General features: G+C 41.8%; 1 protein-coding gene across 8 annotated transcripts in view; it reads right to left on the bottom strand.

The window, feature by feature from the left end:
* LOC119580411 (plasma membrane calcium-transporting ATPase 2-like) overlaps positions 1-11,455 on the bottom strand; it is a 213,376-nt gene that overhangs the window by 57,383 nt on the left and 144,538 nt on the right. The gene's annotated exons all lie outside the window — the stretch shown is intronic.

The raw sequence follows: 11,455 nt of genomic DNA, 5'->3' as shown, positions 1-11,455 counted from the left end.
AAGAGAGAGAGGAGAGAGAGACAGAGAGAGAGAAGAGAGAAGAAGAGAGAGGAAGAGAGAGAAGAGAGAGAGAGAGAGACAGAGAGAGAGAGAGAGAGAGACGAGAGAGAGAGAGACAGAGAGGAGAGAGAGAGGAGAGAGATGAGAGACAGAGAGAGAGACAGAGAGAGAGAGAGAGAGAGAGAGAGAGAGAGAGAGAGAGAGACAGAGAGAGAGAAGAGAGAGAGGAGAGAGAGAGGAGAGAGAGAGGAGAGAGGAGAGAAGAGGAGAGAGAGAGAAGAGAGAGAGAGAGAGAGAGAGAGAGAGAGAGAGAGAATGTCCTAAGAACCTCAATTACGTTTAAAGGTGATTAGCGAAGATCTGATTAAAATGATCGAGAAGAGAAATTCGAGATAAAGAGAGATGGGAAAGAGAGAAGAATAAAAGAGAGGCGCGGAACACAAAAATATGTGATTAAAGGAAGATAATCAGTTTCGCGCCCACGCCCACGCCCACACGCGAGCGCCTGAATAGGCTACGTGGGCGGACGAAGGGGAGTGAGCGGGAGAGGGAGCGAAATGGGCATTGGGCAAGGGGAGAGAAGTAAGGGGAAAAGGTAAACGAGGAGAAAGGGTGAGAGTATTGTGGAAGATGGAAGGAAGGAAGGGGAGGGAGCAGGAGGGCAGCAGGTGAAAGAAGAGAGGAGAGGAAAAAAAAGGGAGAGGGGGACGAGGGTGAGAAAGGAAACAGGCGCGAGAGAGAAAGGGTGAAGGGTGAGTTTCCACGGACAACACTCACTCTGGCCATTCGCCAGCGCTACTCGTCTCTATCGACTTCCTAAGAAACCGCAGAGAAGACGGAAATCGCTCAGCTCTTGGACAACGGCATGCCCCCCCCCCCCTCCTCCTCCTGCTTCTCTTGCTCGTCCTCCGAGTCATCACCACCATCATCCTCATCATCATATACTTTCCCCTCCTGCGCCTGTTCAATCACCAAGTACTATAGGGTGATCCCTTGCCTGGTCTCTGCTCTCGCTCAGGCTCTCCCTCTTTCCCTCTCTCTCCCCCTCTCTCCTTCTGCCTCTACCTCCTTCCCTCCTCCTCTCTTTATCCCCCCCCTCCCTTTCTACCTCCCCCTCTCATTCGTCCACCCGCATTCCTTCCCTCCCAATATGGAAATATTGCTAAGGTACTCCCTTAAAACTTACACACTCGTAAATTCATGTATTTGAGTCTACTTACCACCTCACTAAGTGAAAGAAAGAAAAAAAAAACTAACATCCACTCTCAAATCATGTTATTTAAACATTGTACGTATCCAAAATTGCATGTATCCAAATAATATTTGCAGCAATATATTCATCTCAACACAATTAAGACTCTTTCATGAACCGTGAAAAATACGAGTAAAACAAGTCACCTCCCTCAATACAATACAATTAGCGCGCCGGGAACACTACTGCGCGGAGGGGCGTAGGGGCGCAGCACAAAGGACGCGTCGCCACTAATGTGTTCGTATCAACCCATTAGTGGCGGTGTTGAGCGGTACTATCGTAGTGTGAAGGGCATGACGACTTTATTGGCCGAAAATAACACAGCCTTATTGATTTCGGGACCAATGCTTATGAATCGTTACAGTGCCCCGAAGTATGCCAGTGGGTGTGTGTGGCACGGTGCCAAGATCTTTGCTGTTGTGCTCTTGGAAATTATGGAGATTTGCGTCCCCTCTGTTGCCGCGGGACTGGGAACACCACTCGCGGATCTCTGTTACGACAAGCAGTGTGATGAGAATCCTTTCTTTTTGCTCTTCTTCGCCCCTCCCTCCCTCTCCTTCCTCCTTTCTCATTCCCTACTTCCATCGTTCCCTCCTTCTTTCTCTCCAGCTCTCTCCAGTATAAGGTATGTTTTTCTTAGCAAATACGCATAAAACACATCAATACCAAGAGAATGAAATTCATCAATGAATGCAATTATGTTCGCAAAGGAGGGACGGTTCCTTCCCTCGAAAATTTGCAGCAAGCATAACCGAAATGCGAACCGCGACTCGGAATTCCCTATCGCATCGAAAAAGACAGAGGCGATCTTAAGGCAACGAATCTTTAACAACTTTAAAACAAGAACAATGACACAACTACAAAATTTGCCCAGCTTCTAGAACTTTTCCAGACAGCTCTCCTCCGCCCCCCTCCCCCTCCCTTTAAAGAATAAAAGCTAGACTAATCTCATCCACCCAGCACCTCCCGGAACCTAATTTCGGTTTAATTGTAATAATTCTTCGGGGAAAAAATATGAGACCCTCGTTTTTAACGAGAACTTTTATCACTTTCGTCCTTCTCCCTTGACCTTTTGTGTGTAAGGGGGGGGGTTACAATCTCTGCATTTTTTAGAACAAAATAAAGAGGAAATTCCGGTGAGCAAGTACTTCTACCCTGCTCTGCACTGTCTACCAAGTGATTTGTTTTCTTTAGCTTTGATTATTCTCCAAGACGGGAATTTACTTCTTTAAACTTTAAAAAACGCAAAACACCGCGTTTTTTTTTTAAAGAGTTGCTAAAGAAGGCGCCAGATGCCATATAAATAAAATTATTGCCAAAAGGTCAGTAGTACTTCAAATTCAAAACCCAAATAACCACGTGCACGTATGCACACACAAGTACACACTCAGACACACTCTCTCGCTCTTCCACACACTTTGCTCATTCACTCTCACTCGCAAATGTAAAAAAAGTCAGAGTCGAAAGTGTGTGTGTGTGTGTGTGTGTGTGTGTGTGTGTGTGTGTGTGTGTGTGTGTGTGTGTGTGTGTGTGTGTGTGTGTGTGTGTGTGTGTGTGGTGTGTGTGTGTGTTTATGTTTGTGTGTGTGTTTATGTTTGTGTGTACGTGTGTGTGCGTGTGTACGTGTGTGTGTGTGCTTCTGCGTGTGTGTGTGTGTGCGCGCGCGCATTTGTTTACGTGTGTGTGCATATATATATGTGTATATGTTTATGTGCGTATGTGTATCTGTATGTGTATGTATGTGTGTATGTGTGTATGTATGTATGTATGTATGTATGTATGTATGTGTGTGTGTGTGTGTGTGTGTGTGTGTGTGTGTGTGTGTGTGTGTGTGTGTGTGTGTGTGTATGTGTGTGCATGCGTACAAAAAGACACACACACACACACACACACACACACACACACACACACACACACACACACACACACGCACACACAATATACATATATATATATATATATATATATATATATATATTATATATATATATATATATATATATATTATATATATATATTAATATATTATATATATATATATTATATATATATATATATATTCAGTGTAACGATTCAACAGTGTCATACAGGTAACTTCTCTCCCCGTAAAACATGGCGGCTCGACATAAATGTACACACAGAAACACAAGAAATGAATACCAAATAAAAGCAAAATATTGAAGTATTGAATTCATTGCATGCGGCTGATCACACGGCTTTAGGCTGCGAGAGCCGTAACCTACAAACCACGTCCAGCCGTATTAAAGGATGAATTAGGTCGCTTTAGTTCGCTATGGGCTGCAGATACGACGCTGCCTGCACGTGAATTCAAGATGATACAGTCTCTCGCTCGCCCCCCCCCCCCTCCCCCCCCGTTCTCTCTCTGCTCTCTCTGTCTCTCTCTCTCTCTCTCTCTCTCTCTCTCTCTCTCTCTCTCTCTCTCTCTCTCTTTTGTTTTTCTCCCTCTCCCTCTCTCTTGTTTTTCTCCCTCTCCCTCTCTCTTGTTTTTCTCCCCTCCCTCTCCCTCTCTCTGAGCCAAAACGCCATCAAGATTTCCTTTCTCCCCGAGACACGCTCCTGCCACCCATCCATTTCTCCACAGCCGCAAATTCCTTCCGTATTCCCTCCCTCTCTCCCCCCCCCCCCCCCTTTCTCTCTCTCTCCGCACACTCCTCCTACAAAACCCATCCTATTATCTTTCCTTCCCTCTCTTCCTCTTCTCTTGTTCCCCATTTTCCATGCCATTTCCCCTCGCTTCCACAGATTTCATTTCCTTTGATCTCCGCCCTCATTCCGGCCAGTGCCTCCCCTCCCGGCCGTGACTCATGGCACCGACTGGCACCGGGAGCGAAGCGTCGACAAAGGTCTCGGAGATTCACGTTTGCATCCCGGGTCTGTTCTGGCCTTAAGAGCTGTGGCTGCGTGGCGTGTTTATGTATCTCTCTCCCTGGGCTTAATGTACGGACGCACGCATTTGCAGATTTCCTGTCTGCTATCACCGTACTTATTAATAAACTGCTTAGTTGTCATATCAGCATCGTTTTCATTGTTTTCAAAACTGAATCACAGTTAATATAATTTTCTTAGTAATATAATGTGTTAATTTCAGGCAAAACAAACTTGAGATCTTTCAATTTCAATTTCTTTCAGTATAAACCGTATCTTTCATGAGAATTTCCCGTTTCTTAATGCAAATCTCGGTTTCAGAAGTTCAATGCACTCCGAGAAAAGAAAAGAAAAGAAAAAAAAAACACTAAAACAACATTCGTCTTCACACCGCATTCCCACATAAAAATCGATTTCCAGGACCAGTCACTGTGCAATTGCACATGCACGTGCAGGGCGTGTCCTCCATTCATTTGTGCAATTATGTTTCGGCCCTTGCACCCTTGGTCTTGTCCTCCAAAGCCAGCCGCACCTTTTCCAAGTGCAAGCGAGAACTCATCACGGCACAAGAGGCACACCATCGACCGAGAGTTCCATCTGGCACCAGTCACAAAACCGCCGCCACACCAACCGCGGCCCAACACATATGTGAGCAACATCGCTTTCTTCCGAGTGCACAGCGGCCGTGCCGTCGCTGTTCATGGAAAGGGGGGGGGGGCACCGCCGGCGACGGCGCTCGCCTAAGAATTCCATGATGAAGGCATCGCGCCCTGCCATGCATATCCCCGGAGTCGACTTCCCCGCAAGTACCGAGCCAAGTACGAAGCGATTTCGATCTTCCCCGCACGCGGCCGAGCGGGGACTCCGAGTGCGCACGGCCGCTGCCTCCGACCTCGACTGCCTGGAACGGGGAGGGGGGAGGGGCGAGGCGAGGGGAGGCCGAGACGGCCGAGGGGACTCGAGGGGAGGGGCGGCAGGGCGGCACAGCCACAGATAGTCTCTCTTCTTGGCCTTGTTCCGCCGTGCACACTGGCCACCCTCGGAAACGTGTCGCAGCTCCTGCTCTGGAAAGGTCACACGTGCTCCTTTGACCTTCTTTATCATTCTGCGTGTTGTTATCTGCCTTACTATTTGGACAGAAGGTGCTTCAAAAACCCACGAAACACCTCTAAACTTTAAGAGAACTGCCGCCCACAAACAAACTAGGACTACAACCTCTGGCATTAGAAGTAGTGTGTTATATATATATATATATATATATAATATATATATATATATATATTATATATATATATATAATATATATAATATATATATATATATATATATAATATACAATACATACATACATACATACATACATACATACATACATATAATACTACATACTATAAAATACTAATAATAAAAATACATTATACATACTAATACATAAAATATATATATAAAATATATAATATATATATATATATAAAATAATAATAATAATAATAATAATTATAATAATAATAATAATAATAATATTTTAATAATAATAATAATAAAACACACAAACAAAATTAGATAAATAAACAGAATTCAAGCTTCGCTACTTTAAACAATTATTTTTAAAAAAAAAAAAAAACTTTTATTTTTTAAAAAAAAAATTTTCATTTTTTAAAAATAATTTTTTTTTTTTCAAAATTTCAAAAAATAAGGAAAATTAAATTTTTTTCAAAAATTATTAAAAATAGTAAAAAATAAAATAAAATATTATTAAAATAATTTTTTTATTTTATATTTTACATTTTAAAATAAAAATATATTTAGTAACTAATAATTAAAAATAAATTAGAATAATAATAATAAAAATATTTTTAGTTAAAATAATAAAAATAAAAATTAATTTTAAAAATAAAAAATAATAAAACCCTAATACAAAATAATAATAAAAAAGTACTTAAAAAAACAATAATAAAAAAAAAAATACTAAAATTTAAATAGAATTAAAAATAAAAAAATAAGAATATTAATAAAATAATAAAAAATAAAATTAAATAATTTAAAAAAGTAAAAACCCTTAATAATTAATAATAAAATAAAATAATAAAATTTAAAAAATAATAGTAAATAATAATAAAAAAAAAATTTTTTTAAAATTTTTTTTTAAAAAAAAAAAATTGCTAGTAAAACAACAATAATATCAAGACAAAATTAATAGGGTAAAAATATCAACAAAAAGTAATGCTAATGAATGCTAATGCTAATGCTAAAATAAAAATTTAATAAAATAAAATAATAATAATAATAATAATAAAATAATAAAAACAATAAAAAAATTAGTAGGAGTAGTAGTGTAGTAGAATAATGAAAATACTACTCTACCTATAAAAATAATAATAATAATAATAAAATTATTATTATTATCATTATTATTATAAAAATAATAAAATAGAAAATAATTGTAATAATAATAAAATTACTATACTATATATACTACTACAATAATAAAAATAAAACAAAAAACAATTATAATAATAATGATAAAATGATAAAAATATTTAGTAATAAAATAATAAACCCTATTATCATTGTAATAATGGCGACAGCTACAGTACCCCCTGTTGTATCTACTCTTATTATATAATTGACATCCACTATGATCATCACTACAGAAAAGGGAAATATATATAATATCAATTAACCCATATACTTTATTATTATATATAATAATTATAAAATATTTAAAATTTTATTTTATAATATATATAATATAATTTTTATATACGAAATATAAAAAATATAATTTATGAATACATAAAAAAAAAAATAAATAAATAAATAAATATATATGTGTGTGTGTGTGTGTGTGTGAGAGAGAGAGAGAGAGAGAAGAAGGAAGAGAGAAGAGGAGAGAGGGAGAGAGAGAAGAGAGAGAGGAGAGAGAGAGAGGGGGGGGAGGGGAGAGAGGAGGAGGGGGGAGAAGAGAGAGAGAGAGATGAGAGAGAAGGGAAAAAGTGAGAGGGGGAGAGAGAGAGAGAGAGAGAGAGAGAGAGAGGATGGGGAGAGAGAGAGAGAGAGAGAGAGAGAGAGTGAGAGAGAGAAGAAGAGGACGAGAGGGGAAAGAGAGAAAAAAGAGAGAGAGAGAGGAGAAGGGAGAGAGAAAAGAGAGGAGGAGAGAGAGAGAGGAGACAAAAGAGAGAGAAGGGGGAGAAGAGAGGAGAGAAGAAGACAAGAGAGGAGAGAAGGAGGAGAGGAGAGAAGAAAAGAGAGGAGAGGAGAGGAGAAAAGAAAAGAAAGAGAGGAGGAGGAGAAGAAAGGGAAAAAAGAAGAGGGAAAAAGGAGGGAAAAAGGGAAAGGAGGAGGAAAAAATAAGAGAGGGAGGAAAAGGGGGGGGGGAGGGGAAGGAGGAGGAGTGTCCAAAAGACCGGGGGAGCACGGGCGGGGGGCGGGGGGCCAAAGCAGCACCCAACCGCCCCTGAAGGAGAAGGGCCTCCAAAGAATAAAGGGGAATTGGGGAGGAAAAAACCCGGGAAATAAGATGAGGGGGGGGGGGGGGGAGGGGGGGGAGGGGAGGCAGGTGGTGGGGGAATTTTAAGCGCCCCCCGAAAAAAAGGGGGGGGGGGGGGGGAAGGGGGGTGGGGCCGAAAAAAAGGGGCCTTTGGAATAAGGAATGTGAGGAAGGGGGGGGGAAAGGGGACTCGCTTAAATAAAGTAAACGGGGGGGAGGGGGGACCGGTGAAAAGGGAATGGAGTTTGGACAAGGGGGTTTTAAAAGGACCGCTATGAAAAAAAGGGGGGGGGGAATGGGGTGTGTTGTATTACCGGAGATGGATTCTCAAAACAGGGAGGGAGGGGGAAGGGAGGGGGAAAGGGAGGGGGGGAAGGGGGAAGGGGGGGGAAGAAAGAGAAAAGAAAGGAGGGAGGGGGGAAAAGAACGAGGAAAGGGAAAGAAAGAGAAAGGAGGGAAAGGAAGGAAGAAAAGACAAAAAGGGGAAAAGGCGGGGAAGGGAAAAAGAAGGACAGGAAGAAGGGGACAGAGGAGGAAAAGCAAAAGGGAGGGAAAAGGGAGGGGGGGGGGAAGGGAGAGAGGGGGGGGGGGGGGGGGGGGGGGGGAAAAAAAAAAAAAAAAAAAAAAGAGAGAGAGAGAGAAAAAGGGGGGGGAAAGGGGGAGGGGAGAAGGTGGGGAGAGAGAGAGAGAAAGGGGATATGGGGAGAGAGAGAGAGAGAGAGAGAGAGAGGACGAGAGGAGGAGAGAGGAGAGAGAGGAGAGAGAGGAGAGAGAAGAGAGAGAGAGAGAGAGAGAGAGAGAAGAGAGAAGAGAGAGAGAGAGAGAGAGAGAGAGAGAGAGAGAGCGAGAGAGAGAGGGGGGGCAGGGGAAGGGGTAGAAGTCGGGATCAATACAAAGAGGCGATACCACAGTTGCCGTTGTTTTCACTCCATTTGCTCTGGCCTTCGATACAGTAGGCATGTACAATAACTCTTATTACAGCGAGTGCACAGCGCAAGATCCGTCATTAATACAAGGACTTCACCAGGCACACAGAAATACCTTATTCGATAATTAAGCTTCAGATATATGGGGGAAGGTAATTACAGCTTACACAATTATGTAACAATAAAAGAAAAAAAATATATACATATACAAATGCACACACAACATCTACACAAACAAACAAACACACTTGCTCGCACGCACGCACACACATGACAGAGCCAGGGCATTATGGTACGTAGCTTGGAGCACTGACTAAAAATGAACCGAAACAATAAGGGAGGAAAAATCATTCGGAAATGCGTAAGCAGACACTCAGATAGAAGGTCACACCTGGAAACACGTTAAAACTGAAGATTCCATAACTACCAACTCTCACGGCCACAAAATGACGTGGTGATGATGGTGGTGGTGATCAAAAAGATAATGATAATGATAATGATAATGATAATAATAATAATAATAATAATAATAATAACAATAATAATAATAATAATAATAACAAAAAGATGATGATGATGATGATGATAACAACAATAACAATAGTAATAATATTAATAATGATTATACTACTACTACTACTATAATAATAATAATAATAATAATAATAATAATAACATCTAACAAGAAATAAAACAAATAAATAAATAAACAACTTGGGAAGGACAGGGAAGTTCTCAGCAGATCTTGCCACAGAGTCATGACCTCCAGTGACCCCGCTCGAGTCCAGCAAACATCCACCTTCGACTGCCACCTGAACCACCACACATTTCGCTCCGTCTGTCCATTACACGCGCGTATCCCGGCGCTCGTTCAACCATGGTAATCGGGCTTGTTCAGGGGACAAGATGAAGTTCTGATCAATTAAGCAAACAGCAAATAGAGGAGAATCGCTATAAACAAATCGACTGAGGGAAAAACGTGTTGGCCTCTTCTAATGTGGTGTGTGTATGCCTCGCTCATTCACGCAAAAACCTTACGCGATCGCCACGCCCTCCTTGCTCAATTCCATGTCACTTTTACTAAACCTTTCGGACACTTTAATATAAAAAAAATGCTTTCCCTTTTCGAAGGAATAAATAGGTGACTGGGTAAATGCATGGACGAATAGATAAATATGCATTAAAGGGATAATCAGACGGCAACCTATGTTATTACTTACCGACGATAGCTTATGGCAAAAACGGCCTATCGACAGAATAAAACAATACTGCAGCAACATAATTATGAGAAGATTGGGCAAACGGAAAAGTATTTTGCCTCACGTTTCCCGTGACTCATCAAAGGAAGCATGAGTCATCCACTCCCGTGAGTCATTACAGTACGTCTAACTCAACAACCAGCGTAGAAATCATTAAAATTCATGTCACGCCGGAGGGCGTACGAGTGCATGTGGAAATGAGCGCACGGACGCAAATGTGCGTGTGCGTGTTACCGTCGCCTCCTACTCATGTCTCACCCCCGACGGGGTAAAAGTGTGGGCCCGGAAGGAGAGCAGTTCCACTCGGAGGACGCTCTTGGTAACTTCGGCAGGTTTCTTGCCTGTCTTGCAGGCCATCGGCACACGGTAGTCCTCGAATACCTGACGCCCCCAAGCCCCGCGGGACATCGCGTGCTGGCCGGCCTCGCGGGCTATCATTAGCCTCATACATCTGAACTTCATTCAAACAATACTCAATTTTAAATGCGGGATACATTCAATATGTATGTGAATGTGAGTGCGCATGCGCGCGTGAGTGTGAGCGAGTGAGTGTGAATGTGTGAGCGTGTGTGAGTGTAAGTGTTGTGTGTGTGTGTGTGTGTGTGTGTGTGTGTGTGTGTGTGTGTGTGTGTGTGTGTGTGTGTGTGTGTGTGTTTGTGTGTGCATATACATGCCAATATGTGTAGGTAGGTGCATGTTTATGAGCATGTGTAGTTGCGTGTGTGCCTGCGTATGCTTGTGCGCTTGTAGGTCTATGTGTGCACGCCCCCACGACTCATCCATACAGTCACTAATCCTTCTCAGTCGTAGATGTGCGAGCGCACGCACGCACGCACGCAAACACATGCACACGCACGCACACACACACACACACACACACACACACACACACACTCATGTGTCCCATACGCACCTGATGGGCCGCACGTCAATCGGCTGGCACATCAACACCAATATCGAGGAAGGTCGTGTAAGTGCGTGCCTGAAAGCAGCTCAACGGAGCGTTCTTCGCGCGGTCACAATCATGCAAAACGCCAAACGACTAGCGATTCATCCGCGAGAGAAAGGCGAGTTTATCCCCAAGCCCAAATATACCGCATCGACAATGACTCGACGGGGCTTCAAGGAAAATAATGCCCACGTGGCACGGGCGCATCCGCTCTGGCACGCGGGCATACATAATACATGCACACATAAATGCATTCATTCACCCATTCATTCATCTATTCATTCATTCATACACGCACTCGTCCATACACGCATACAATATACATGCACGCAGTCCAACAGACATGGGAAAATTTGCTGAGTGTTTCTGACAGGCATTCGATGGCAAGACGGTGCACGGCCAAGAGCAAGAACATCCGAGAGAAGTGATATAGAATAATGAAAACGAAGATAATGGAATTTTCAATATAAATTAAATAATAAAAAAAAAAAACGATCACCATCATTATAATTTTTTTTTTTATAATAATGATAATGAAAATTTACCTTTATGATAGTAACTGCTGCTGCTGCTGATGATGATTAAAATGTTGATGGTGATGATTACAATAATAATAATAAATAAAAAAGATAATTATCATAATACTAAGAACCCTACATTATCATGGTACCAATAATAACTTTTTAAAAATCA

Source organism: Penaeus monodon, chromosome 1, assembly GCF_015228065.2.
Source record: "Penaeus monodon isolate SGIC_2016 chromosome 1, NSTDA_Pmon_1, whole genome shotgun sequence".
NCBI classification, from domain to species: domain Eukaryota; kingdom Metazoa; phylum Arthropoda; class Malacostraca; order Decapoda; family Penaeidae; genus Penaeus; species Penaeus monodon.
This window is presented reverse-complemented; position numbering and strand designations above follow the sequence as displayed.